Genomic DNA, 27,123 nt, shown 5'->3' with positions numbered 1-27,123 from the left:
TAATGTAATGCAGCATAATTCTCAGACTCCCCAGAATCTTAAAGTTCTGTAGTGGAGAAAAGAGAAAGATATTCTCTGGGCTCTTCTCCCCCTCCCACAATATAACAACTAACACGGCTCCCCTGGTATTTTTTTTTATGTAAGTGAAGCAGTATCACAAAGCAGGAAGGGGTATAGGTAATACAGTTGCTCTCTATAAAAGTATTTATCTTGATCTGAATGTGAAAGCGAGAGAGAGGAGAGTCATATGGTAGAAAGAAAGAAGGTAAGACAGAATTACTGATAGGATCCACAACCCATTTGTATGTGTGTTTGAGTTGCACCGTCAAGTGAAGATGCCAGGATAGTTATGGTTATAAAACATTTCTAAATGCAATGGTGTGAGGCGAACGTGATAACCACTACACTAAACTCTAAATGCAATGGTGACATACCAAATGAAATCTAGAGCATTAGGGAATCAGCCTCTGCCTCCATGGACAAGCCTGATCTTCTGTGCTTTATGGAAGAGATCTTAGCCAGCCTCCCTGTTTTGCACACATGCCCCTCTATGCTGTGGCTGGCATCTCCCTGGTGTGAAGTCGCCTCCCTGGGCAGTGTGCCAGAGAGACAGTATTGCTGGTTGTTTGAGTTAGCACAAACTGTTTGTGCTTGTGTTTGTCAAACATACAGATGATATGAGAGACAAAAAAATAATTATGTGATATGAAACAAATAAGGAAAATAATGTTTTCCTTCCTTGGTCATTTATGATTAATTATTGCAATATTTACATTTAGGAATAAAGGTAGATGTGCTTGTAGGTATACTCTGCTACAGCTTAGAAAAGTGCCAGTCTCTTTCTGATAGGAAGAAAGTTGATTAGAAAAATGCTTTTAAATGGAAAGTTCTACAAATGAGTCCCAATGTTTTTCAAAGCCACTATTGAGAAACAATTGCTTGTTATAGTTATTCAACTAATATGTCTAAGAGGTTTGTTCTAGAGCCCAAATGATCCTGCCATACATTACTATTCAAGGTTTTAAGCATTACTCCCTGTTACTTCATTAAGGTTGGTACCAAGAGAAGTAAAATTAGAAACAGTGCTGCATCAAATAGTACAAGCATATTATAGTTGTGCTTGGCACAAATACTGAGTTAAAAGTGTGAATTTATTATACTATTGCTACTGTGTGCCAATAAATACTGTGTTTTCATTTTTAGTTTTGATTGCAAATGTAAATCTCTGGAAGAGAGCACAGGAACACAAAAGTCATTTTTTTTTCCCGCAGTGCATGATAGATCTTTGAAGATTAAATAGTATAGGTTCTTCTTGAAGTGACTTAAGTAGTGCTGTTATCACCAAAAGAGTCAGACTGGATCTGACTAGCATTCCCATAGAATCAGAGATCTGCAACCCAAATTACTATCTTAAATGCCAATTGTCTTTCCTAGTTTGCTCATTTTTCTAGTAAGGGCCTAAACCATTTCTAAGTACTCTATAGTCATTCCATACATTGTCCTTTCTACAGAAAACTCTGTTTTTTAGGAATAGTAATTCATAGTTCCTTGTGGTTTTGGTTATAGGCAATCACAGAAGGACTAAAGTGGTTTGCCAAGAGCTATGACTGTACACTTTACATATTACAGTACAATTATGACTGTAACTTTACATATTCATTTATAAATGAATTTTTCTTGAATTTCCGTTTATAAACTTACAGCAATTTCTTCATCTGAGGGAACTTAAAAAAATCTGGAAGTGTTTAGAGGGAAATCATCTGCCACTTTTCAACTTCAATAAAGTCAGCAAAGTTCACATACCTAGTGGTTCTTGCTGCCTCATAGGTAAAAGAGTTGAAACAGTAATGTATTGATGTTTAGATTTCATGTGTTTTGAAAATTTTAAATTGTTATTTCTAAGACAAATGCTGTATTGCTCTGAGGCCAGCTTGTGAAAGGCACTGGGAGCACAAGTAATTTTCTTCACTTTCCTGTTTGTATGAAATAATGTGGTAGAGTGTCACTATTTTCTGAATAAATCTTTGTAATTATAGAACATCAGAGTAACATTTAGAAACATAGGATCTGAAAAGATTAGGACTGAAGAAGCTTTACATATTATGTAACTAAACCTCTTATTTTCCATGTAGGGACTCCAATATCCACAAAAGAAAAGTTACCATTTTCAATCACATAGTCAATTACTAAGGTGAAAACTTAATATTCCCTCAGAATAGCATGCTTAGCCCATTTCACATAGACTTTTGGTTGTGTTGTAATCAATAGTGAGTTATTATTTATGAACCTATGAATTCCTTTTACTAACAATAAATGCATATCACAGCTATTTTACAGATACATATGCATTATAACAGGAATATCCATAGTTTTTAAAATTATATTACTTTGCATCAATGTAAATATTTCAAAGTTTTCCTTTGTACTCTGTCATAAACATCTTTTTCTTCTTTTGAAGTCTGTGTGATATGCACACAAGCAATTAAAACCTCTTGCCCCTTGGGTTTGGAGACACAAGGTCTTCTTAATTAAAATTCAAACAAAAGCTACTGGTTAAAATTACTACTATATGATTAAAGTCTAAAGCATTGTGATACAGTAGAATCACTGTTAACTGTTGGGATTAAAAGAAATCGATATGTTGGGGAGAAGATCAGTTGGATCTAATTAGTGAAATCAATGTTTACATAAAAGAAAATGCTGAAGTTTAGTAGCAAATTCTGGCTATAAATACAACACTGGATGAAGTTGTTCTTTGTTACTATTACATTGACCACATAATCGTGTCTTAAATTCATTGAATAAAAATATGAAACTTTTTTTAGCAGTTACTGTAAGTAAAAACATAGAACTTTACTTCAAAATCATATCTAGTTTTAAAAATTTCAGTTTTACAAAATGTTACATGTAAACATAGTCAACAATTACAAAGTATTTCTATGGATTCCATTTTAAAATGCTAATTTTAGCAATAGCTACAGCCTAGAGTGGGAAAGGAGACAAAATTGGTTAGAAGTAAAGAATATCCAAAGTATTCTTACACAATTATGATTACATTAAATATGTATTAGTCTATTTGGTGACATACCAAAATAAAAGAGAATACATTTTGATATAATTCAAAAACAAGACATTTCACTTTTTTCTTCCTGATTGCTATGATGAAAATAAACATTATAACCAGCATGGAGGAGCAAAACTATTACTAATTGCAGCCTAGATTTTAAGTAAAATGGAGGTCATTAGCAATTTCCTGGAAGCCATTCAGATTGCTTACCAGGAAATGGTAGCTAGCAGGACATCTGTAATCCTCCTGTGTGGAATTAGTGAAAACATACTGAAGCTTTAATGATGTGTGTTAGACTTTGGCTTATGGTGTAACTTTCTGTATCAAAGTAGCTCATATTTCATTGAATACAAATGATTTTTATTTTAGTATTAGAGGACAAACCCAGAATGGAAAATAGCCTTCAACATCCATCCATATATACAGACCTTAGTACACACCTGCAGAATGGAGGATGGCTCATAGTAGAATACAAAATGGCAGGGTAACGGAAGAACAGTAGGGATCTGGAAGCGAAATGTATTGGGGCAAATTGAAAGAAATCTCTTCTTTAACTTGGAATGCTGATTTCACAACATTTTGAGTGGTGAATTTAGTCCCATTTTTAGTAGCATCTTCTTATCTCAATAAAGAGATAAGCAAAGCTGACTGTCAAGGAAAAACACTTTACAGGACATAAATTTAAGTTTGACTGATTCTGCATTGTTGTGGGAGAAATGGGGTCACCTATTCAGAGACTTTTAGCATAGCATCTCCATATTATCTGAATTACTGGTCATCCTAATAAGGGGAACATCTCTGGAACTATAAAGAGTGAGAGAGTAAAACTGAAGAGAGTATTTATATGTTCCAGTTTGTGTGGAAAATTATATATATGCAGAAAATTGCTGGAGGGATATTTAATAAACTGTTAACAGAGGTTGATTATGAAGTAACAAATAAAAAGTATGAGACAGGTTGATTTTTAAGCGTGTACTGTATAGTTAGTACTATAGTTTTTTTTTTTAAACCCTGTATATGGCTTTTCAATACAAAAGACTGTTTTTTATGAGTAATTATAAAACTTTTTATGACTGATTATGAGACAAGATACTTTAAAAAAAAGACTGCAGTCTTCAATGAAAGTGAAAGGATTTGTTTCCTTATTTGTAGAAGAGAATATGGATGATACTACTTAGGTTCAGATTGCGTTGAGAAGATTAGAGAGAAAATGTATAGTATTTGGCATAGCATAGAGTAGGGAATCCACAAATACTATAGGTAGGCAGCAATATTTGGTACAGTTAAGTACTTGAAACAGTAAATATGTGCTGATAAAATGATGAACTGCAGTCCTCAAACTTTTGATCTTAAGAATCTTAAAATGTATTGAAGATTCTAAAATATTTTTGTTCATGTGACTTACATGTACTAATGCTTAATTGTGTCAGAAATTAAACCTGAGATATTAAAAATATTTAATTCATTAAAAAGTTATAAAATTAAGGGGGTCTTTGGTGGCTCAGTCAGGTGTCTACGTTTGGCTCAGGTCATGATCCCCAGGTCCTGGGATCTAGCCCCACATGGGGCTCCCTGCTCTGAAGGGAGTCTCTTTCTTCCTTTCCCTCCACCCCTCCCCTCAACTCTTGTCTCTTTCTCTCTCTCTCTCTCACTCTCACACTCTCTCTCAAATAAATTTTAAAAAAAGGTTATAAAATTAAATCTACATATTTACATAAAAACTCATTTTTATGAAAAATAACTATATTTCTAAAGTAAAAATTATCTAGTGAGAAGAATGATGTTGTTTTACATTTTTGCAAATCTCTAATATGTGATTTAATAGAAGACAGCTGGACTCTCTCATATCTATATTTACATTGAATCTGATATATTTTGATCGAAGTATATGAAGACAAACTAATAATGATATGTAGTTGACAAAGGGAAAAGTATCTTGCAACCTTTTCAAATAGTTGTGAATATTCTTTGATACTAAATCAAATTTCCCAAGTGGTGGCTTCTTAAAGGTCAGGTCCAATGTAGGATCTGAAACCATATCAATGAACTTTCCGATACTTTTACATTAAAATCCATTGGTCCAGTTTGAACTTCAAATGAATCATTTGTTCTATGCATGATTTTGTAATGGCATACATTGGTCTTTTAGATTATATTGTTTCATCAAGTTACGCAGTTCTTCCTTATGGTGGCATATTTAATCATATAGTATCAAAAATCACATTCATCCATATTACCTTTAATCTTATCAGAAAAAAATTTTAAGTATCTGGAAGCTGTCATATTCATGATGGCAGACAGAAGTTTTCCAAAAATCTAATTTTCCCTTGAAAGTTTAAGTTATATTATTTTAACCAACACCATCAGTTACTTTTAGAAGTTGAATGCTCATTTGCTAAATATTAAAGCATGATTAATGTTATTTTGTCTTGTTCATTTAAAAAAAATTGGAGTCCTATGCAAAAAGCTATGAAAAATTTCAGGTTACAACTCCAGTAATAGCACAAGTGATTTTCCTTGAGACAACTCGTATACTTAGGTATATTAAGCAGCAGGATGCTTCCCATTTCATCACACAGAATATTAAGAACTTTTTTTTTTTAACTCTACCATCATGAATCTAACTCAAAATGAAGTATCACATGCTCTACTGACTGAGAGAGTCATCACATAGAATGTTAAAAATATGTGTACTTATGGGACACCTGGCTGGTTCATTAGAAGAAGCATACAACTCTTTCTCGTGGGGTTGTCAGTTCAAGCCCCATGTTGGGTGTAGAGATTACTTAAATAAATACATAAATAAACTAAAAAAAAAAACTTTAAGTATGTGTAAAGTCATTATTTAATTGTTTCCTCAAGGAAATCCTTAATTGAAACTGATTTTTTTGTTTTACTACAAGCGTGTGGTAGTAAAGAATACAATAAATACTAGTAGAGGTAGGTCTCTTTGATTCATGCAAAGGAAACAGCTTTTTCACCCATTATTTTATTTGTACTGTCAGTGTATATCTCAGCACTGTAACATGTAATTAATGCCTTAATACTATTGTGAAAACAGTATTGACCTCTGGGACACCTTGGAGAGTTATCTGGATCTCTAACATATCCATAAGCCACACATTGAGAACCACTAGGCTAGAAACTTAAAATAGATAAATAAATGAAAAATAAAAAATAATAAATCAAATTTTCAGTAGTAACTACAAAGAAAATCAGTTATATTTAAGAGTTTTAGGTTCCATAAAGAGTCTGAATAAAGCTGCTGGCCTAAAGAAGTTAGTTGCTTTCTTCCCTTTGTATGCCACAAACAGAAATTGTGGCATAATTAACACAGGGTATAGAGTTGATCAGATGTGGGTTTGTATCATGGTATAATAAATTGAGCAATTTATTTAACCTATTTTTCATTCAGCTTTCTAACCTGCAAAGTGGGAAAAAAAATACATGCAGGTCAGGATTATTGTCAGTGATTGTAAAATAACTAACAAAATAAGTCTTTAGTAAATATTAGTTTACCAGTAGGAATAGGAACAAGGATATTTAGTTATGTGCTACCCATAAGGACCTGGAACCATTTATTAAGCTCTTGTAGCACAAATTATTTCATAGGAAATGATTAGGTATATATAAAATTGAGAAGTTCTAATACTCCAAGAAATCAGTGTTACTACTCATGTCAGATTTACAGTATAGTCCATGTCCCCAATGTTGGCTTAACTAAAAAATGATAACCACTTTATTGATAAGTAACTTACATTTTTTAGGTAAGCTAGTCCTTGTGGACACCAGCCTAATCAGTTTCCTTCCCATATTATTACAGCAATTGTATGACTCCCGACTCATAGTATTATTAAATGATCTCACTTAATGAAGTACAAGTAAAATTCTCTTACTCAAAAATTTAAGAGATTTTCCATATTATTTTGGTTCTGGCATTATAGTGGTAGCTAAAACTTAGAGGTCTTGCTGTGAAAATGAGATTTTCACATGTATCATTTCTGGACCTGGACATATAGTGGCTATGAATTCTTTTTTTTTTTTTTAGCGTAGTATTTGTGATAGATGTGATTTTAATACATTTGTATTTATTATTTTATAATTAAAAGTTACATAGATTTCTAGTAAGCATAAAATCTAAAAATGGTTTAAAATCTTTATACACTATTATTAATTTGCTCTAGTTCACTTTAGTCTCTTTTTTGTTTGAATGAATATAAAAAGTTTAAAAATATACATTTGTGATAATATTTATATACAGTTGATTCTTGAAAGAAAAATATATGGGATAGTAATCTCATTGCTGTCATAGGCCCAGGAATGCTCTGTGCCTAGAATCCTAGGTGCCAGGGTACACCCCGGGTATTTCTTTACTGTAGAGTCAGCTCGTGACCAAATTCTCATGGGATATATATGTCACATTAAGAGCTGGCCCATACTGCTAGACCTCCCACACACTTACTATTTAAGTCATTTGTCTGAATTAAAAAAAAAAATCTAAGGCTAACCACTTAATAAAATGTGTGTATTTTCATCCAAATGGTGTTTTCATGAATAAGACCCTTGAAATAGGCATAAATTGTACATTATTCTCTACATTTTTAAATGTGTTGCTACTGTTGGTAATTACCACTGAGTGCATATTTAATGCACTGAGGAAATTTGATGCAATTATTCCGTTTATTTGTGATTCCCCTTCAATCCAAATGTCTGCATTAAACTATTGAAAAAGAAAACTACAGAGAATTTAGGTCATTTAAAAAATGCACACATTTTCTGAACTCTGCTTGTAAACTTGTATTGCACCAACCAAATAAAATTAAAATGAGCCAGCATTATAAAAGATAGGGTTCAAAAGTTTAGGTAATTTCGAATGAAATTACCTTTTAAATATAACCTTAAAGAATTTGGGCCAACTGCAAGGCTACAGTCTTACAGAAGTCAATAAGAGATGTATATAACTGAGCTCAAAATTCAGCTAGTTTAACTTAAGACAAATCCTTTTTCCTCCAGCCTCTTCTCAGTACTTAAGAGCTGATTACACCTGGAAATGGATCAAGTAGACCTAAGTTGGTAGCTCTTAGAAAGTCTTTACAAAATGGTAGAATCTGCAGAGCAAAGGTTCATCTTTTCCATGAGTGCCTTACATTTATTTTTTTAAAGCACAGAGAATTTGGGTACTGAGAAAGATCTCTAATGCTGAAAAAGTCTGAAAATAAGAAGAGTGCAAGAAGGGTGCAGCTCTTGTAAGCCCACTTTTTATTTTTTCCTTTGATCACCAACCGGTAGGAAAAGTACACATGTTTCTCAGAGATGATTCAATATCATTAAAATGGTTTGGCCAGGGACTAGAGTAAGACAGAAGAGCATAGGTATTAAATGGGAAGGAGGAACTCCATATCCATTTTGTTCGGTAGACATCATCTGGTGTTCCTTTTCAAGTTAATATGCAACTATCCTTTGTACATGTTTTAATAATATTCTTGAACATCTCTCTAGGGCTAAGGAAGAGATGAGATTTAAAATGAGATCTATCCCATGGCTTTAAATATATGTTTCTTCATGTAATAGTAATGAGAGACCTGTGTTCTTACGCTTAAAGCTAAGAGTTACATTCCTATTAACATTTGTTTAACTAGGCTTCCATCACAACAGGTGCACAATTATTTTTATGAGTAAAATATTATCAGTCTTCAAAATTAGCCAGGGCAAAATGCAAGTTGTCTGATTAAATAATCAGAGCTGATACTTAAAATACATTTGATTTCCACAGGAATTTTAAAATGCAAAGTCCCAGTCTCTTATCCTGATATGTTGAGGGAGTTGCAATTGTTTGTAGTATGTAAGTAGTAGCTTATACTGTAACTAGTTTGATACATTTCACATAATTCAGTTGACATTATGAGGCAAACTACTAAAAATATAATAATAGTTAATTACTTCTAGTCTAATATTTTAATCTACCAATGAAATAATATTATGCTTTATATTAAATCAATAAAAGAAAAAGAAAAAGTGACTATTTTTAAGACTTTTCTAAGTTCAGTCACATTAGTTTAAAAAGTTAAAATCCACTTTATAGGGGCGCCTGGGTGGCTCAGTGGGTTAAGCCGCTGCCTTCGGCTCAGGTCATGATCTCGGGGTCCCGGGATCGAGTCCCACATCAGGCTCTCTGCTCATCAGGAAGCCTGCTTCCTCCTCTCTCTCTCTCTCTGCCTGCCTCTCTGCCTACTTGTGATCTCTGTCTGTCAAATAAATAAATAAAAATCTTTAAAAAATCCACTTTATATTCTTTTTTTAAAAGATATTTATTTATTTGACACACACACACACAGAGAGAGAGAGAGAGAGAGAGAGAAAGCAAGCACAAGCAGGGGTAACAGCAGTCAGAGGGAGAGGGAGAAGAAGACTCCCAGCTAAGCAGGGAGCTCCATATGGAGCTTGATCCCAGGACCCTGGGATCATGACCTGAGCCCAAGGCAGTCACTTAACCTACTGAGCCACCTAGGTGCCCCCAGATCCACTGTATTCTTATTTAAATTTAACTTGCAGAGGGTTAAAAAATTAGAAATACAGATTTCAGATTAATAATGTAATGTATAAATCATGTACACCAAAATTATTGAATTTTGGGGGTAACAATAAAGACCCCCAAATGGTAAAAATTAAACAATCAAACAGATGAAAAAAATAATGAACAAAAGGAAACAAAACCAAGTGCACGAACTCTACACACACACACACATACACACACACACACACACACACACACACACCCTATGAAATAAACAGGAAGCTTCTCTAGGAGGCACCTTCACCACGGTTAAGAAGTGCCACAACAGTGCAGCTCTTAGAAACCAATTACAGGCAGGTAACTGTTTGTTTTCATATCTAAATCTGTTTGTCAATCAGGAGAATGCAATGAGTCAGAAAAGGGGATCTCAAATACAAACCACAAGGTAAGACAGAGCACCTGGAATGGGTCCAAGCCACAAGAATTAGGACAGGAGTATAGATGGAATCAAAACCTTATATGTGCATATGGCTCCTGTCTTTGACCAACTTTTCAAATAGACACAGAAGTAGAGATTACTGAAGAAAAATGTCAGTGTTCTATCGAGAGCAGTCTGATTTTAAGATTTGTTAGAAACGTGGTTATTTATAGAAGAGTGATTGTAGAAGACATCTACAGATCTTTACAAATGTAAGACATTTCTAAAATTGGCTCATAATCATCCTTTTACAATGAAGGTTTAAACTCCTTTTTTTTAATTTCAAAGAATCTGTATAAACACACAGACACACATATGTACACATATATAAGCGTGTATATGTACACACACACACATACACCATATTATAAACAGGTAGATTTTTACTACATTGAAATTCATCTGAGGCACTTTCCAGTTAGTTATTAATGAAAAAAACTTTAGTTTTATCTGGACCCAAGAATATATTTTTCCTCAAGTTAGTAAAACGATCTCTATGGTTTAAATATGCAACTGTTGTGCTTGGGTTGCAAGATTTCAAGAGACAGTGAAGGATACAAAGAGTGCTTTACGTGACTCTGTATGGCTAGAAGTTTTTCCATGCTGAAATGTGGAAAAACCTACTGAGACCCTAAAGTTTAAGTTGGTAGCATCAAGGGAGCATAAATAGAAGTTTATTAAGAAAGCTAAAGAAAACGAAATGGGCACAACCATTCTGTGGTTTTGCTTAAACACAGGCTTTCATACCATTGAGAGTCCTGGATTTCTTGTTAACTGGTTACTGAAAGGACCTCTTTTATTTTTCCAGCCATAGTTTAGTGCTAATAGGCATTCGCCTTGAAGCACGATGGCTCTTCTGTAATCTCCACGGTTGACTGTGTATTTCTCAGCCATGGCTATCAGTGGTTTAAGGTTGTCCTCTCAGATGGATGCTGAAAAGCATTTTACTAGAGTAACTGTTACTTATCCCTGTTCTTCTTCTCAGCACAATATTCAGTGTTGGTATCCCGAAGAAGAGGAGGGGATTACCACCACCGGATATGGGGCTCTCCCTCATCTTTTAAATATTTACAAAGGCTTGTCTGAGATGGAATCGGAATTAATGAACAAGAAACAAATGAGTAAGAAGTGATGAATGAGATGAATTGAAATACTGGAGAAAAATCGTTGGGATTTTTTCATTTTAGAAAAAGAGTTTACTTAAGATTGCAGAAAGGACCCCGAGGAGATTTTCTGCGTTGTATTTCGTAAAGAAAACTAGAGGTAGGACCAGGAAAAAAAAAAAATCCATTTTTGCCTTCATGATGAACCTGTTCTTGTTGTGGTTGACACTGACAGAAACTTTCTCACTAGAATGTTAATCTCAGAACCAGGAAGGGATCTTCAGAATTCATCTCATCCTTCCCTCTGCTTTCAAGAAAGAATGCATTCATAGAATCTCAATCAATCCACAAATCTTTTTTTAGTGCTTATTATTTGCCCACCATTGTGTTAGACTCTGTGGAGTTTATAATATTTTGTATTTTTCACCAGTCAGGTAAGTTTTTTTCTTTTTTTTTAAAGGTAGGTTTTTAAAGACCTACAAAGAAGCAGGAGCGGAGGGTGCTGTCAAAAGCAAAGACTAACATTTATTGGGCAAATACTGTGTGTCACAGAGATTTTGTTTATTTTTTCTTACTTAATCCTCAAACCAATGGCATGAGGTCGGCAACATTATCCTCCCTTTGCAAAGGAAAGAAGAGAGGCTCAGGAAAATTTTTCTCAAGACACCAAGATAATAATGGGCAATCCAGGATTTGAATGGAGGACTATATAATGCTTCAGATTTATGCTCTTTCTACCAAGATGTGCTAATATCTCTCTGGTCATTTTTGGGACACATTTCCTCATGCATTTTCCAAGGCTCTCAAGTCTCTTTGAGCTAAACAGAAAAACTAAAACAAAATCAGGCAAACAACAAAAACAGAAATTAGGTTTTTTTTTGAGTTAGTGGGATTTTTTTTTAACTTTTTCATATCTATAGTTTTTCTTTTCAAATTTGGCTACCATAGATTTTTCCCTTTCCTGTTAATTTAAATTCTTCAGGTTTGGGGATCTTTTATCGTACTTTGGATTTTTATCTTCTATCAAGGATTATTTAATATTATTCTCGCATTTTAGGGCAGTAGGGTCTGCGGTTCAACAGTGAATCCTCTCTGGTTGTTAGACAGTTGATAGGGTGCCTGGATATGTCATGAGAATAATTGTAGAATATAAACTTTAGAAACTCTAGATGCTGTCTAGGCTACTAGTATTCTTACATTTCTAGCATAGTGACATGTATTTTTGTGTGTCTACTATAAAAATTTATGAATCATGAATAGAATTTTAATAATAAATTATATTGTGGTTAATGATTAAAGTTTGAGAAAATAGTTAAGGGAAGATTGTCATCTCCCACGTACAGTGACCACTTACTATTGTGCCTATAATCCATATCTCACACTGGAATCTATTAAGTATTTGTCTCAAAGTTCTTTCAATTCATACTACAATTTTCTGATATCTCTGCAATATTTTAGAAATGGCTTTGTTCTTTGCTCATCAGGAAAATGAAAGAGCTGGTACTAATAGAATAACAAGTGTTTTGAATATGGGGACATACAGAGGACACTGTTATTTGGAGGATGAAGTAACCAGATTATCTTAAACAATTTCCAGTTCAAATAATTTTCATTTCTTGAGAAGGAGATCAGACCCAAAAGTGCTTAAAAAATCTCATAGGTTAGACAGATACCTCAGGTTGGACTGAAGTCATGAATGAGGATATGCATACTGAATCTTTTGTCAGGAAATAGCATGTTGTCAATCAACACTGGCCTCAGAGGAGCTGGGGGATAATAGTTATTGATGTAGCTGAATCACTCCAAGGGAGCAAGCGGAGATACCCAAGGGCACAAATTAGGAGCATGAAGCACCTAGTATCCAGGTATCGAAGCACCCATAGGTTAGATAACAAGAGTCAAATATTAGCTTTGCTAAAAATGAGAATCAAGCCATAAGTTACAGAAGCCCTGGATAGTAGATACTCAGTAATTCAGCACTGATAGGGAGCAAGAAATAGGGATCACCACCAGTGGTCCTGAGAGTCTTGTGACCTCTGATCCTAGAGCAGAGGTTGTCCAATTCTAGTTATCTGCTTAGTATAGAGACTGAAATTTGTAACCAGATGAAAGGAAAATTTTTCTAGATTACTGTAAATCTGTGCTGCCCAATATAGAAGTTATTTGCCACATGTTGGCTACTTAACAAATTCAAATCAAGAAAAATAAAATTAAAATTTAATTCCTCAGCCACATGAACCGCATATCAAATACTTATTACGACATGTGATTTGTGGCTACCATTGGACAGCAAAGATCCAGAACACTCCCTTTATCACAGAAAGCTATATTTGACAGGATTGTTCTATCTTATAGTAGTCATAAAGGCTAGCCTTTTAGAGAGTTCTAAAACTGGCAAAATGTAGAATCTGCAAGTATCTGTAACAAGACATTTCTATGACACTGTACTTTAAAAAAGACCAAAAAATGGTATTATGTCAAATTTAGTGAGGTTTCTGAAAACAGGATTTTGATGGAAGAATTGTATTATATGAAGTTGGTTTTGAAGTTAGTTTTGAAGTTGGTGTTCATATTTTTTTACTGATTTGCATATTTTTGCAATAAATACAGAAATTTTTTTTCACTGAGGAACATCTATTTAAGTCCTGCTGGTATGGATCATAACTTATGTATAGAATTGCTTTAATTATATTAAAATCTATTTTTCTTGCATGTATGCTGTGTGCTTGGTGAAGCATATTGGTTTTTGTGAGTTACTTGAAATAATCTCATCTCCTCTGATGGCTGATGGGAAAGTTGAACCTTCTTTATTTCTTTCATCAATTTGTCAACAAGGCAGCTTCCCATTTTGAGTGCTATTTTTCATTGTATTTAATACACATATTTTTATGTGTGCTTCTTTCATTGGTTTTTTTTTTTTTAAAGATTTGTATTTATTTATTTGACAGACAGAGATCACAAGTAGGCAGAGAGGCAGGCAGAAAGAGAGAGAGAGAGAGGGAAGAAGGCTCCCCGCTGAGCAGAGAGCCCAATGCGGGACTCTATCCCAGGACCCTGAGATCATGACCTGAGCCGAAGGCAGCGGCTTAACCCACTGAGCCACCCAGGCGCCCTCTTTCATTGTTTTTAATACAGATTGTGTGTGTTTAAGTATGTGGCAGAGAGAGAGACAAAAACAATACCCAAGGAAAGGCAGAGAGGGGGACATTAGACATGCTAAGAAAAATAGAGTAAGATAATTTTTTTCCTTGTCAAAGTAAATTAAACTCTCAGAGAAAGAGAGGACCATTTCCATTTATATGGGTATCTAACTTTTCTCCAATATCTTAAACCCATGCCCCTGAGAGTCACCGCCACTCAATTTTGTGGCTTCTAGAGGAAAATCCAAATCCCTTTGTTCAGAGGTACTGCTTTTTGTTTGACTTTGCCATGCAGGTTCTTGAACAGACCTGGCCTTTGATATGGAACCATAATACATGGGGTAGACAAAGCTTGTTGATTCCACACTGCCTCAGAATTAAATGGGCAATTCACAGAATAGGATGCCTGGATAATAGAGAAATGCAGATTAAAGCAATAATAAGATACCATTTTATATCCATCAGGCCAGCAAAGATTAAATGTGAGGAACTGGGATTCTCATAAACTATTTGTGGGAGTTTAAGTTTATATATCTGCTCTGAGTTTAGCTATATCTAATAAAGTTGAAGATGCACATATTCTACGAACTAGCAATCCAGCATGTATAGATAAATAGATAGATAGGTAGATAGATACCGATATAGATTTGGATATACATGTATACATTCTAAAGAAACTTTTGCATGTGTATAAGAATATTCACTGTAGCATTGTTTATAAGAGCAACCAAAACAGAAAAGCAGTCAAAATAAATAGTTGTATATATCAACATGTATGAATTTAAAAACATGATAGTACGTGAAAAAAGACACAGAATTACATACCTAGTATATGTATAATTTATATAACTGGAAACATGTAAAAATAGCATAAATATTTTCTTATAAGTCCATGTGTAGTAACAGTGTTAAAAACAAGTATTGAAAGGATAAACACTATATTTAGTACAACTAACATGAAAAAAATAAAAGCAGGTTCTGCCTCAAGGGCACAGGAAACAAATAAATAAATGTGACTTGTTATTATCTGGTATCAAGCCACCCTCTTTACTCAAGACTGTCCACAGTCTTTGCTTTTTGCTTTACCAACAGAAGCTTTCAAAGTTCCTTAAGACTCCTTTGTTTAAAGTGTGACTCTTTGGCCTCCCCTTGACCTCCTGTTACAGGATGGATCAGGATCAGTCGGCAAGAAGAGACTTTAAAAAAAAAAAAAAAAAAGAAACCTTTTCTCATTAATATGGCATTTTAGAAAACACTTTCGGGATACCCTACGACTCCCAAACCTATTCTTATTTAATTAAATTATCACTAATTCCACTCATCTGTCAAACATTTTTGAGAGGCCTTTCTATGCTAGCTAGGTATTGGGAATACAAAGATGGCTAAGAAATGGTTTCTACCCATAAGGAGGTCACAGCCTATAATAGCATATGTAGATAATTATAACACAGATAATTATAAACTTTTTTAGCTCATGTTTTAGAGGATGCTAAAAAGGGAATTGATTATAATATTATTTAAGATTTTTTTCCCTTCAAAGTAAATAAAAGAATTATCTCTCAAAGAAAGAGAATCATTTGTATTTATAGATCAGTGTCACATTTTCTTTGGTATCTCAAATCCATGACAACCAGGGTTAATATTTATATTTCCAGCCCAGACCTCCTCCTTGAGCTCCAGATTTATATATCCAGTTTTCTTCTGTACATTTCTCCTTGGACATTTTAAACTTAAGATGTCTACAATGGAATTCCTGATGCGTTTCTCAGATCTTCTGTGCCTAAATTCCTTCCCATCTCAGTAAATAGTAACTCTGCCCTGCATGCTCAGGTCACAGACCCTGAAGTTCACCTTGATTCCTCACTACGAGACATAGTTTCCATTTGCCTCTCTCTATGCTTCTAAACTGTGCAGTGAGAACCCTACTGGGTCCCTTCTCTCTCAGACTTCCATTTGGGTTCAACCAATGAGAAGCTCTCAGGAGAGCTGGAGAATAGTAAGGTTGGTGTCCTCTTCCTCTCCAGGGCTCTTTCCTTGCCAGATGGCTGTAGTTTGGTTGTGACCCTTTTGTGACTCTCTCCATACAACTACATTCTCTATGTTCTAGCAACCATCCTTTCCCCCTATGCATTAGGCCTTTGTATGATAACAGCTTCATTCTATAACTAGCTCCTGGGTAGATTACTGTCCCTTGTTGTTTTCCTTAAAACTTGCCCCATATTTTTATAAATATTTAACTCTTCTCAAATTACCCAGTTTAGATGTGCAACTGTCATTTCTCGGTCCAAGCCACCAATCTTTCCTGCCTGGATTATTGTATTAACCTCTTAATTGACGTTCCCTGCTTTCTTCCTTGTCTCCCGACAGTCTGTTCTCCACAGAGAAGTGAGATGGATCCTTTTAAAAGTATCAGTTAAGTCATATCACTCCTTTGTCTAAAAACCCTCTAATAGTTTCTTTTATTAATTTGAATAAAGGCCAAAGCCCCTACAATGGCCCAAAAGGCCTTACAAGATTGATATGTCCTTCTCCTTCTTCTCTAAATTCATCTTCTCCTACTATCCTAAAGGAAAACTGTTTTTCTACTAAAAACACTTCTAGACACCAAGGAAATCTGAGTTTTCCACACCAAACAATTCTTCAGTGCTCTATAGACATCAACTCATGGAGAATTTAACTCAGTTCTCATATTAACAAGCCAGAGTACGCATACTGTCCCCACAACAGATTAAAGGCTTAATCCCACATGACTGCCCCCCGCTTCAGACACCAATTACAAGTTATGGGTCTTCAGGTTATCCACACTTCTGTCCAAGTTGGTTACAAATCAGGAGTTCCCAAACCCCCTCTACAGTTTGATTATTTGCTATAATGGCTCACATAATTCAGGGAAACCCTCTACTGTTACTTTTGTTATAAAGGGTACAAATGAATAGCCAGATGAAGAGGTATGTGAGGCAAGGTCTGGAAGGTCCCAAGTGTAGTTCTTTTCCTATGGTGTATGGGATGCTCCATCCTTCTGGAATAAGGATGCATAGAACTCTGAAGTTCTATGGACTCCTTCATTCAGGATTTTTATGGGACTCCATTACATAGGCGTGATTGATTAAATCCTTGGCTATTGGTGATTAACTCAATCCCCAGCCTCTCTCCCCTCCCCAGAGGTCAGGAGTAGGGCTGAAAGTTCCAAATCTCTAATCACACAGTTGGTTCCTCTGGCAACCAGCCCATTTCCTGGAGCTATCTAGGGCCTCATTAAAAATCACCTCATAAACATAAACTCAGGTACAGTTGAAAGGGGCTTATTATGAATAAGAGACACTCCTCTCACTCTTACCACTCAGGAAATTACAAAGATTTTTGAAGCTCTATGCCAGGAATTGGGGGTGAAGACCAAATATATATTTACTGTATCAAAACACCACCTCTTCCCTTGCTCATGGTATGTTTATGTCCTAGTGTTCTTCAAATAGTCACACACCTCAGGACCTTTGCATTTGTTGTTTAATCTTCTCCCCGATACTTTTTTTTTTTAAGATTTTATTTATTTATTTTGACAGAGAGAGAAATCACAAGTAGGCAGAGAGGCAAGCAAGGGGGGTGGGGAATGCAGGCTCCCCACTGAGCAGAGAGTGGGATGTGGGGCTTGATCCCAGACTCTGCCATCATGACCTAAGCCAAAGGCAGAGGTTTAACCCACTGAGCCACACAGGCGCTCCTCCTCAATCCTTTCTTGAGTCATTTTTCCAGTTATTCCTCAGAACATTTCTAAGTTCTTGCTTAATTGTCATTCTCAGAGAGACCTATCATGACCATCCTATTTAACGTTGGAACCTCTTCTACCTATTTAGTTTTTTTCTTTTTCTTTAACATTTGCTGCATCTTGATATACTTTTTATTTTTTAATTTCTTTTGTTATCTGAATTTCTCCACTCAAAGGTAAGTTGAATGAAAACAGGGTATGTGTGAGTTCACTGCTTAATCCAAGGTATATAACAAATATTTACTCAATGAATGATGGAATGAATGTAGTGAATTAGAGAGATGTATAAGAAACCTGTGAATGTCAGAGAAGACTGGGAAATTGCTTTTATTCTTCTGTTTCCTCACCCTGGCTTCACTAGTATGCTTCTGCTTCTGAGTGGAAGTTCTAGTTAGCTTATGCCTCAACAGCCAAGATATGTCTGCTCCCTTACGCCAATGGGCAGATCTAAAAGTAGAAACTCAGATACAAAAAGTTCCTCTTTTAACTGGACTTCACAAATACAAGACCGACGTGGACAAGAGCATAGGTGGCTTTGTTCCCATTGTAAAGGACAACAGTTCTAGAGTGTGTTTTGCTTCCTAGTATGATTATTCTTGACATGAATTGGATATTTCATTGACTTTATAGTCAATGAATTTGCAATACCAAATACTTTACTATATAATAATTTTATTCTTTAGTAAAAAGAGGAATTATGAGATAGAGATGGCTTAATTTTTTTTTCATGAATAGCAATTTAACTGAGGGAAGTTGTCCGTAAATATCTGCTAAGCGATTTTCTCATACCTCATATACAAGTTTCCTGCTTTTTTTCCTGAAACATAGTTCATACTAGGAAGCCTCAATTAAGACACCAAAATTTAAAGCAGATATTAAATTTTAGTCATATTAAATAACTGTAAGGAATCTTAGAAGTTCGGTCCTGTTTATTCATTCACATTTCACAGAGATTTTTAAAAGGGGATAGTTTCTGTTATATCAATAAGAATAACTAGACAAGAAAACAGGAACTTCTTTTTTTATTTTTCAGAGCAAGAGCGAGAGCATGAATGGGGTGGGTGGAGGAGGAAGAGGGAGAGAGAGAATCCCAGGCAGGCTCCACGCCCAGCATGGAGTCTGACATAGGGTTCAGTCCCACGACCCTGAGATCACGACCTAAACCAAAAGCAAGAGTTGGATGCTTAACTGATTGAGCCATTTAGGTGCCATGAAAATAGGAATTTCTTTTGTGAATACATTATAGTGTTTGTTGATCATTGATATTTAAATATTTACCATGGTCTAAATAACTCACTTCAAAACTTTGATATATCTTAAGTTTGTGAGTGGATTTTGAAAGACATTTTGGTTATGACCAAGACAAAGAAAGCATTTATTGAACTTCTGGTGTGTGTCATGCATTTTGATAGGCATTTTCACCTTCATTTGCTGTTTGTTTAGCAATGTCTTTATTGAGATATAATTCATATATCATAAAATTTACCCATTTAAAGAGTACAATTCAGTTGGTTTTTTTAAAACATTTTCATAGAGTTGTGCAATTGTTACCACCATCAGTTCCCCTAAAGGAATACCTTACCTTTACACAGTCACCCTCCATTTCCCTCCAAATTTCCCAGCCCTGAGCAACCACTAATGTATTCCTATCTCTGTAGATTTGTGTATTTTGGACATTTCATATAAATGGAATTGTATGTTTGTGTGTGTGTGTGTGTGTGTGTGTGTGTGTTTGTTTTCTGGATTTTGTTTTTTGTTTTGTTTTGTTTGTGATGAGCATCTTTCATTTAGCACAATGTTCTCCAAGTTCATCAGTATTGTGGCAGGTATTAGTATTTTATTCCTTTTCAGTGGCAAATAAAATTCCATTAAATGGATCTGTGCCACATTTTATCCATGCTCTCATCAGTTGATGGACATGAGTTGCTTCCATTTTTTAGTTATTACGATTAATGCTGCAATGAACATTATACAAGTTCTGGTGTGGATATACGCTTTCATTCCTCTTGGGTATATGTACCCAGTTCCTTTTGAGGAACTGACAGACTATTTTCCAAAGCAGCTGCACTACTTTTCATTATTGCCAGCAGTGTATAAGAGTTGTTTTTTTTTAAACTATATATCTATATATTTTTTTAACTATAATGTATTATTTGTTTCAGGGACACAGGTCTGTGAATTATCAGCCTTACACATTTCACAGCACTCACCATAGCACATACCCTCCCCATTGTCCATCACACAGCCACCCTCTCCCTCCCACCCTCCTCCCCTCCAGCAACTCACAGTTCATTTCCTGAGATCAAGAGTCTCTTATGGTGCATCTCACTCCCTGGTCCCATCTTGTTTCATTTTCCCTCCCTTCCCCTATGGCCCCCCACGCTCCCTCTCAAATTCCTCATATCAGTGAGTTCATATGATAATTGTCTTTCTCTGAGTGACTTATTTTGCTTAGTATAATACCCTCTTGTTCCATCCGTTCATTGCAAATTACAATGAAATGCATTTGATGGGATGCAACCATCAAAAACCCTGAAATCTTGCCATTTGCAGTGTGTAAGAATTCTAACTGGTCCACATCTTCACCCTTTTATTTAACAATATTGAATAATGTTTATTTATTAATATTTAACAACAGTTCTACTGGACAGATATTATGTCTTATTTTATATATGAAGAAACAAAGGCTCAGAAAAAGCACAAATAATTGTCCAAAACCATAAAGGTAGTAAGTTGTAGAGCTAGTTTTTAATTCAGTTCTAATTTAAAACCTATACTTTTCGTTCATTCCAAAATTATATTGTTTTCTGGAATAGTTTTGAGGATCATTTACATTTAGCACTTATTTGAGTGCCCCCCATGTCTTTGGAGTTGGGGGAGCAGTTAACTCAATTTGCCTATAGTTTGATGAGACTAATGTCTTAGAATTGTTTACATATAGGTCAGCAATTTTAGGTCTATTTTAATACTGTTAAAAATTAATGAGGACCCAAAGTACTTTTATTTATGTGGCTTTTGTCTATTGACATATTTTGTATTAGAAATTAAGACTGAGAAAAATGTTAATATTGATTAATAAATTTAAAATAACAAATGTGTTGTTAAGATAAATAACATTTAATAAAAATAGCTTTAATGTCTAAAACATAATTTAGTTAAATGAGTAGCATTATTTCACTTTTTTGCAAACTTATTTAATGTCAGGCATAACACAACATATTTACATTCTCATGGCTGCTCCTGCATTCAGTCTGCTACAATATGTTGTTTTGGTAGAAGTATATGAAACACTATGCATATATGGTTTAGAAAGTGAAGTATTTTAATAACTTTTATAGATAATTGTGGATTTCTTTGTATTATAATTTACAAGTAATATAAAGGTTAATTGTTACTTAGAATCTGAAACATAATGAGCTCTTTATATTTTATTACCATTGGTCTGACTTGTACTTTGAATGGATCTTTTAGCAATGTATGATTTTATTACCTGGTTTGGTCATTTGGAAAATATTGGATCACACAGTTACATAGACCTTCCAAATGTTGACATATTTCATGATACAATATAAAATAATCCCATCCATTAATATCACATTTGTAAATTTGAATTTTATTATTAAAAAACAAATACAGCCAGTTGTTTTCCTTGAAGTGAAAAGACTTACTTCATAACATTTTTGACAAAATGTCTTTTAAAAATCCAAGATATGGAAGCAACCCAATTGTCTAGTCATCCATGAATAGGTTAAGAAAATGTGGTATATACAATGAAATATTACCCAGCCACAAAAAAGCATGAACTCTTGCCATTTGCAACAACATGGATGGTTCTGGAAGGTATAATGCAAAATGTGAAATAAAGTCAGTCAATGAAAGGCAAATAACCACATGATTTCAGTCATACATGGAATTTAAGAAACAAACAAAAAAAATGAAAAAAGAAAAAAGACAAAAAACGAGACTTTTAATTATAGAGAACAAACTGGTGGTTGCCAGAAGGGGAGGGGATTGGTGAAATATGTGAAGGGGATTAAGAATATACTTATCATGATGAGCACTGCCTGTCATTCATTTTGTCAAGTAAAAATGGTGTTCTATGGAAAAAGCCATTAGTTTGGATCTTGAAGACTCACACAAGTCCTTTTTGTCAAGGAAACTTGTTATTTTGGTATGTAACAGAATTACTTTATCTGTACTTATAATTTGGTTACATATATTATAAAGTAAACTCTAAGTTGAGATTTAATAAGTTAATTTTTTTTACTGTTTTATCAAGAATTTTTAAGTGAAACTGACATTAAAGAAAATACACGTGCACTTGTGATGAGCATTGGGTGTTACATATGTAAGTAATGAATTACTAAATTCTACTCCTGAAACCAAAACTACATTATATATTAACTAACTTAAGTTTAAATACAATCTTGGAAGAAGAAAAAATAAAAAGTACATATTTGTGTTTACAAAGACTTCAATGACTGCTAACTCGTACAATTCAGTGTCACTGGCTTGATTTATGGTAAGGCACCAGTAATTTTACTTATCATTAGTTTTGCACCTTTAGACTACATGTTAGTGCAGTGAAAAGACAAAAAGATCAGTAACATTATAAACACATTTTTACATATATAGCATTCATATAAAAGTGGACCCCAGTGGTGGCCAAAATGCTTATTGAAAAGTATGAATCCAATGATAGATGTAAATATGATGGTAGTGAGAGGAATAAACATTATCTTCTAAGTTAAATTTTTTTAAGTCTCTGATTATTATTCAGTATATACACAATTATTTAAAACATTAATTTAGAAGGAAACTAATTTGTTTAAATATCTTCTCACCTCAAATTCTAGTCCCTTAACTGTCTTTACATGATCTTTAGTAGAAATTTTTTTTATGTTGGGAAGAAATAACTTATAAGTGATTATGTGCCCTTGAGAGAGAGATATTTTATTCTTTTTAATAAAGATTTTATTTATTTATTTGACACAGAGAGAGAGAGATCACAAGGAGGCAGAGAGGTAGGCAGAGAGAGAGGGGGAAGCAGGCTCCCTCCTCACTAAAGAGCCCGATGTGGGTCTCCATCCCAGGACACTGAGATCATGGCCTGAGTTGAAGGCAGAGGCTTAATCCACTGAGCCACCCAGGGCCCCCTTTATTCTTTTTTTAATACATGATTTTATTTAGTTTGTCCATTAATAACTAATGTTTGAGAACATTTAATGATATTAATGGAACTCAATATCAGAGAAATTCAACTTAATATTTTACTTTTCAACGTTAGATATTAGTAAGAGAGATAGTTATAATAATTATGGTCAAAAGTATTATGTCAAAAACAAAATAAATAGTTGGTATTAGTCGACACAGAATTCAATTTTTGGTGTAAAGTTCTTTGACCACAAGAAAGACCATTTGGTTTACTTCACTAATGGGACAATCTCTTAAAGCTGGGATGGTCTCTTCTTGGTATTTCTTCTGATTATTAGCATAGTTATCTGTGATTGTATGAATGAAGATGAGTGTAGTTGTATTCATCCTGCTTATTTCAAATGATAGGACATAACCAATTACTGTAGTAATGAAGAGGTAGACAAGCCATGCCAACTACCCAATATTTTTTGAGGCTAATAGATTTAGCTTACGGAGTTTAGTCAAGATTCAGGAGTAAAAACCCCCATGAGATATAGTATGTAGCCAGATTGGGAGCTTAAGAAAAGAACAAAGCCATAAATTGTTTTTTCTGACAATGGTGATGGTAAATTTTCCGCCATTTTCCCTGTGGCTTTAGACATAAACATTGTACTGCAGCCAAGACACCTGGGGAATGGGGCCTTCCACACCCCCTCCATGGGTGTATGGTGAGTGTGAGTGTTGAGATATTTTGTTCTTAATAATTCTAAGAATTGCATAGTATCACTTATCACTGTACATTATTATACAATAGAATACAGAAGTATATAAAGTAATAAAATAGAATTCTCTCTTTCCTCTTTCCCTGCTAGCCTATTTTATAAATGGAATTTTTAAAATAAAAATATGTTATGCAACTTGCTTTTTGTCCCCTTAATATAGATTTATCTCATTTTGGGAGGTAAAATTTTTGTCTATTTTGCTCACTAATCTCCAAAATTTAGAAGAGTGCATAGAAGATGCTCAGTAAGTATTTGTTAAATGAATGAATTCTTCACTTTACCTTAAGAGCTGTCCTCATAATATACCCCGATCAACAAAGAATAATTTATCCAGTCCTCTACTGATAAACATCGGTTTGTTCCCAGCTCTTACTTTTAAAGTAATACTATAGTAGAAAAAATGGGTGGGGGCGCCTGGGTGGCTCAGTGGGTTAAGCCACTGCCTTCGGCTCAGGTCATGATCTCAGGATCCTGGGATCGAGTCCCTCGGGCTCTCTGCTCAGCAGGGAGCCCGCTTCCCTCTCTCTCTCTCTGCCTGCCTCTGCGTACTTGTGATTTCTCTCTGTCAAATAAATAAATAAAATCTTAAAAAAAAAAATGGGTGGAAGAATATTTCAGGCAATATGAATAGCATGGGTGAGACCTGGAAATGTGAGAGTGAAATTACTTTTCTGCAGAATCTCATATTTTTAGTGAAAATAATGTGTGTATGTGTGTGTGCATTTGTGGTTAGGGTGGGCAGGTGTTAGAAGTTGGACAGGAAAAGTGGGAAATGAGGTTAGATGAACAAGCAAGTACAAGATCATGAAGGAGTATGTAAGCCATTTAAATTTGTCTGAACTTTATTAGTGGAGAACCACTGAAGAGTTTAACTAGGTGCGTGATAGGATCATGCCTGGATTTCCAACTTCCATCTTCATTCTTGTGACTGTTGGAATAAAGTGGTATTTTGTAGTCAATGAGAAAGTGTCTGATTTTAGGACTTTATGAAACATTTGGAATAAAATATATCATAATTCTGTATCATGTAATTTCATTCACTGTCAGGATAGATTCTAAACTTTGTTAAAAATTTTATTTATTTATTTATTTATCTATTTATTTATTTTAGAGGGGAAGAGCATGAGCGGGAAGGGCAGAGGGAGAGAGAGAGGGAGAATGAATTTGAAGCAGACTCTGTGCTGAGCATGGAGCCATCCACCCCCCTGTTATGATGCCCTGAACCGAAACCAAGAGTTGGAAACCCAATCAACTGTGCCACCCAGATGTCCCAGGATAGATTCTACAATGGATTTTTAAGACAGACATTATCTGACCATATTGGCAAATATTTATTGAATGTTTACCATGTAAAAGCGCTGTTCTAAGTGCTTTGCATGTATTAACTTATGTTCACTTCATCCATACAATAACCTGTTATTATTCTAATTTTATAAAATAGATCAAAAGGTCAGAGTTACAGCACTAGAAAGTAGTGGAGCTGAGATTTAAAACTAGGCAATCTGGCTCCAGAGCTCATGGTCTTAAACATGTAGCATACTGCTTTCTAAATCTGATTATTCCTAAAATATAGAAATAAAGCCTGTGAACTTACATATGAAGCTGTGATGTCAAAAATTTAGTTATATTTCTTCATTTACAGAATGATGTAAATTAAGCTTAATGTATTCTGCTTTTATTCCAGTTTTTTTTTGTAAGTTTAAAGAGACAAAAATACATTTTGTGAATTAGTGAGTTTGCTGGCCAAACTAAACATTAATGATAACGTCACATTGTAAAAGAAGATGGTTTTAAAATTTGGTGAAGTTACTCTCAAAATTGACTAAAAACAATCCCATCTGAAAAGTTAATGCTGGGTTGCATATCCATATATAATGTTAAGCTAATGAATATATGTATGTTGTGTATCAAGAAGAGGTTGTAAAGTAACCATAGAATTTATTTGGGGCCTTAGGGATTATAATCTAGGGGACAGAGAACCCACCAAAATCGAAAGTGTACTTGGAGTTAGGAGGGGAGAATGCAGGTTTATAAAGGCAAAAACCATGAATTACATAACTTGTTTTGAAAGAATTATGATTGGTTCTGGCAGAGTTTAAACTGACTAATACGCAGTTGGTTATTTAGATAATAGGCATTACATTATTTCTATTTCAGTGTAAGTTAGAAGGATGTGCTCAAGGACATGGTAGTGTTACAAATGACAAATTGCAATTGAGGAAAGTCAAAAAAAGTTCATGGTGTTCTGACAGTTGAAACAGGAGCTGTGCATAGGTCCTACTTCCTCATTGTCCTTTTGACTCTATTTTGACTGACTCTCTTAGCAATGCTTACATCATTTTGAATCTTGTTTCACATGTATATGTATACAATATGTTTCCATTTATAGTTCTTGGTCACATAAATGATTTTTTCTCATGTTACCAAGAAATTAATGATCTTTACAGATATAGGCAAGATTGAATGATTTTCATAAAAAATTTAAAGTTGCAGGGAGAGTTTATATTCATGGAATATTTCTAGATTATAACCTATAACTAGAAGTGTCCTTATAGTTTATCCAATCCAGCACCCTCGTTTTATAGGTGGGGAAATGGAAGGCCAGAAAAGTACTTGCACAAAATGGCAAAACTAAAACTAGAACCCAGATATCCAGATTTATATTCCAGTCACTTTCCACTATACAACTTCATAATCAAACATTTTTATATTTGATGGTGTGTAATATTTTACACACCTTGCAAATTACAAGATGAGCATCATACTATTTTTGAATTTTGTTATTTTCTCCTTCTGCTGTTCTCTGTGTACTAGCAAACAGTGAACTCTGACTAAATACATGCTTATGTGATTTATCTGATCTCAGTTTGAGAGTTTTATCTGTTAATCTTTATAACTTTCTGCATTTCTATTATCCTATAGACCCAAAATGCTGCTGATTTTTTAAAATCAGTTTTTTTGAAAAAGAGGAAGGCTCTCTGAGGAATAGACTCTTAGCTCTAGAGAACAAACTGATGGTTATCAGACATGAGCTGGGAGGGGGAATGGGTGAAATAGGGGATGGGGATTAAGGAGTATGCTTGTAGTGATGAGCGTGGGTATTGTACCTAAGTGTTGAGTCACTGTATTGTACACCTGAA

At 34.5% G+C, this 27,123-nt stretch overlaps 1 protein-coding gene and 1 pseudogene across 1 annotated transcript in view; one reads left to right on the top strand and one right to left on the bottom strand.

Moving 5' to 3' along the window:
- SOX6 (SRY-box transcription factor 6) overlaps positions 1 to 27,123 on the top strand; it is a 368,043-nt gene that overhangs the window by 122,479 nt on the left and 218,441 nt on the right. The gene's annotated exons all lie outside the window — the stretch shown is intronic.
- Positions 23,442 to 23,842, bottom strand: LOC122912749 (annotated as a pseudogene).

This window comes from Neovison vison, chromosome 7 (assembly GCF_020171115.1).
Source record: "Neovison vison isolate M4711 chromosome 7, ASM_NN_V1, whole genome shotgun sequence".
NCBI lineage: Eukaryota > Metazoa > Chordata > Mammalia > Carnivora > Mustelidae > Neogale > Neogale vison.
This window is presented reverse-complemented; position numbering and strand designations above follow the sequence as displayed.